The sequence below is a fragment of the Amblyomma maculatum genome, chromosome 7 (assembly GCF_055883805.1).
Source record: "Amblyomma maculatum isolate TAMU_Amacu chromosome 7, ASM5588380v1, whole genome shotgun sequence".
NCBI classification, from domain to species: domain Eukaryota; kingdom Metazoa; phylum Arthropoda; class Arachnida; order Ixodida; family Ixodidae; genus Amblyomma; species Amblyomma maculatum.
Window position 1 is genome coordinate 32,184,699 of NC_139350.1, and position 4,377 is coordinate 32,189,075.

Below are 4,377 nucleotides of genomic sequence, written 5' to 3' on the forward strand. Positions count from 1 at the left end.
GTTTGCAAGTGCGTTTGCTCGGAGGGCCCCTGTCGTCTTCCAGGGACCCTCCGGGGACCTCTACTGGCATCCGTCCACGCTGCTGCGATACTTTGCAACCTTCAGGGCTCAGCTGGCAGCCTGAGTAGGCATGACAGTTACTCGAACAACAATGGCTGGCACGGTTGCTTTTGCTGACTACGCTAGCATCTTTGCTGATTCTACCGCGCACCCTCCAGCCACAGCGGACTTTTCCGACAGTAAGGCTGACCTTCAGTAAGGTGTAGAAGGGAAGTAAAGGGTCGCAGCTGAAGAGAAGATAAAAGGGAGAGTATCCGGCGGTATCATGCCGTGAGGAGTTATAGGCGAACGTTATGAAGGGTAAAGAGACGTACCAGTAACGAGGATGGTCAGAAACATGCATTGACATCATGTCGGTCAGTGTACGAATAAGGCATTCAGTAAGGCCATTCGTTTGTGAATGGTAGGCCGTCGTGAAGGAGTGCGGAGAAGGTCATGAACAACTTTAAAAAGGAAGCAGCGATCGCGATCGGTGAGCAGTTGACGAGAAGTGACATGAAGCAAGATGACGTCATGAAAAAGAAAGTCTGCAACGCCGGAGGCACAGCTGGTGGGAATAGCTCTAGTTATGGCACACTGAGTAGCGTAATCGGTCTTTACGGCAATCCATTTGTTCCCTGAAGTCGATGTGGGGAATGGCCCAAGCAGGTCGAGACCAACTCGAGAAAAGGGCTCAGTCGGAACTGCGAGTGGAGTATTATTTATTTATTTATTTATTTATTTATTAAGAAACCCACAGCGCCAAGGCATTACAGGGGGGGGGGGGGGTAGGGAATGTACAAAAATAGGCACACATGACACCTTTGCTCGCAGCCAGGGTTAGAAGCATAAAGACCAAGAAAGAGGAAAAAAAGGCAGGGCCGTTCGTCATGTACATCTACAACTTCAAAAAGAACGCATAATTTGATGTCACACTCACAACATCGCTCCGCAGTCTGCTCCATACCCTAATGGTTTTCGAAAAAAAAAAGACATTTTGAGCAATTCAGTTTTTGCCGCGAATTTACGGACTTTAAAAGCATGGTCAACACGACTAGATCTATAAAAAATTTCCTGCACATACTTTTCACGTTTAACCCGAACAGTTGAATAATAAACAGCATGAAATAGCTTCAGACGTAACATCTTTCGGTGCGTGTCAAGCAATTCCCAGTTGAGTGCATCCTTCGTACGCGACACACGGTAACGAGCCCCGCGTGTGCCAGACACGAAACGAGAGGCGATGTTCTGCACCCTCTCCAACTTATCTTCATCTCTAGCAGTAGGCGGGTCCCAGACAGTTCAAGCGTAGTCCAGAATCGACCTGACATGAGTCTTGAATAAAATGTCCCGACATGGCAGGGGAAAAGTGTTTGCATTTCGCATAAGAAATCACAAGTTTCTGCATGCTTTAGCAAAGACATAATCGACGTAACGGCGCCAGCTCAATTCAGGAGTAAAATAAACGCATAGATATTTAAATTCGAATACCTGTTCTAACATTGTGTTCCTAATGACATATGAGTGCACATCAGGGTTTTCCTTCTTGTAAACTTCAAATGGACAGTTTTGGACAAATTAAAATTCATATTTCTTTTAACGCACAACCCTGAGATTCTGCTCAAGTCTTCCTGAAACATTTCAACATCCCCATCACTAGTGACAACACTATAAAAAACGCAGTCATCCGCAAATAACCGCGTTTGAGATACTATTCCGTCACTAATGTCATTCACGTACAGCAAGAACATAGTGGCCCCAACACAGAGCCCTGGGCAACACCAGACACAACCTGTACTCTTTGAGACTCGGCGCCATTCACAACTACAAACTGCTGCCGTAAACACAGGTAATCTTTTACCCATGATATCACTTTAGGGCTTATATTGTAAAACGACATTGTTTGAATTAGTAAAGAACGCGTCACGGTATCAAAGGCCTTTTTAAGTCCAAAAACACGCAGTCCACGCTAAGAACCAGATGAGGCTTTGCAATTTGCTTTTCTTTGGTGTCGAGGATACAAAACCAAACGAGTCAAATGAGGACTCAGGAGAATGCGTAATTGACGTGTGTAAATCGAAATTAGGTGTTCAATCTGTAAAGCTAGAAATTGGTCACAGGTTAGGCAGATTCAAGTCCGTTAACAACCGTCCTTTAATAGCGATTTTCGCTTCATACACTGATAAGCAGAAGGTTTTAAAGAAGGCTTAAAAATTAAAAGGAAGCGATATCAGTATTTCAGAGGACTTTTCTGGGGAAGTACGTAGAGAGAGAAAGATTCTATGGCAGTTCGCGAAGTCACCAGAACAAAGTGGCGACAAGATCAGCCTCAGGTATGACACTCTTATTATAAACAGCTAGAAGTACTTGTTTCATGATAATACAAATTAGGTCATACCGGTAGTAGATGACAAGGCCGGTGCTACAAAGGAGGTAGTACCGGTCGAGTGACGGTGTCGGCGTAATGCAACGCTTATTTACTTTCTTGCGATTAACTGCCTTAGCATTAAAAACAGGGTTGATGAATTTGCAGCACTAGTAGATATGATTAAGCCGTCTGTTATTTTCGGCACCGAATCATGGTTAGCAAATGAAATTGCTAATGGTGAAGTTTTCTCAGATTGCAGATAGAAAGGGCAGACACATGCATGGAGGAGGTGTATTTATTCTTCTTGGATGCTACAATTTCTTCTTACCAGATAAATTTTGCCGATGAATGATGTGAAGCTGTATGGTGCAGACTGGCGCTTAACAAAACCACAAAGTTATAACTGTGTTCGTTCTACCGCCCTCCTGATTCATCCGTTGATGTGTTTGCGCAGCTGGCGGTGACAGTTAACGCAATTCAAACAGATTTTATGGTGCTCGGAGGTGATTTCAATCTGCCTAGTATTAACTCGACTCATCAACCTCACTTCCAGTCCTGTACGAATCGCTCCTGCCAAGAACTGATTAACTTGGCTGAACTTTATTCGCTGCGTCAAGCGGTTTTGGAACCGACACGTGGGGATCACATCTTAGATTTGTTGTTCATAAATCAACCTGAATTCGTCAATTCCACTCAGGTGCTATCTGGGATAAGCGATCACAGTGCTGTGCTTTGTGAAATGAATGTTCGACATGTAAGGAGCGCTGGTACAGCAAATAGGCGAGTATATAACTATGAAAAAGCTGACGTAAGCGAGATAAACAATGAGATAAATGAGTACCGAACGGTCTTTGAAACGTATGCCGATAGCTCTCGAGTGGTTGAACTACGGTCTAGGTTTAAGGATAAGATGTTTGAACTGAATCAGTGCTTTGTTCCGGCATGGATATTAACGAAAAGGAGGAGTAAAAGCAAACCATGGTTAACTCGGGAGCTACGCAGTCTTACGCGCAAAAGGCAACGTGTTTACGTTGAATTTAAAGGAAATCCGACGCGTGAGAATTGGTTCAAGCGGCAGGAAATTGCCGGAAGAATGAAAGTTGCTGTAGCAGCTGCAAAGAATTCATTTGGCATTTCAATGGAGTTGAAATTAAAAGAAAATCTAAAGGAATTTTGGAAGCCTGTAAAGAGAAATGGAAAAGACTCTGGTAACTATACCACCTCTTGTGTCTGGTAACACCTTTGTTGATGACGACGCAGAAAAAAATAGTTCTTTGATAAGTATTACAGCTGTTTTCAGCTCTGAAATTGAACATACTGATATGAATACCCTGAATGTCCAGCCAGTGGTGAGTGTTACGGATGATGATGTGATCAGCATCAACGGTATACAATCTCTGTTGCAGAATCTGAAGATTGCTAAGGCTGATTGTCCTGATGACTTGCCAAACAAATTCTACAAACTGTGTGCGGAGTCGGTCGCACCCTACTTAAAGATCATTTTTGAAAAATCGCTTGAAGAATCCTGTCTTCCAGTTGACTGGAAAATTGCAAGCATTGTGCCAATTTAAAAATCTGGCCCTCGCAACACTGTATCAAATTATCGACCACTATCACTGACTTCAGTTGTGTGCAAGACCCTCGAACATATTTTGTACACCCGTATAGCAGCATATATGGACACACATGCATTGTTTAATCCTCGTCAGCATGGTTTTAGAAGGGGCCTGTCGTGTACCACGCAACTGACTGAATTTGTGCACGATCTGGTAGGGGCACTGGACAGGCGACTTAGCGTGGACTGCGTGTTTTTGGACTTAAAAAGGCCTTTGATACCGTGACGCATTCTTTACTAATTCAAAAAATGTCGTTTTACAATATAAGCCCTAAAGTGATATCATGGGTAAAAGATTACCTGTATTTACGGCAGCAGTTTGTAGTTGTGAATAGCGCCGAGTCTCAAAGAGTAC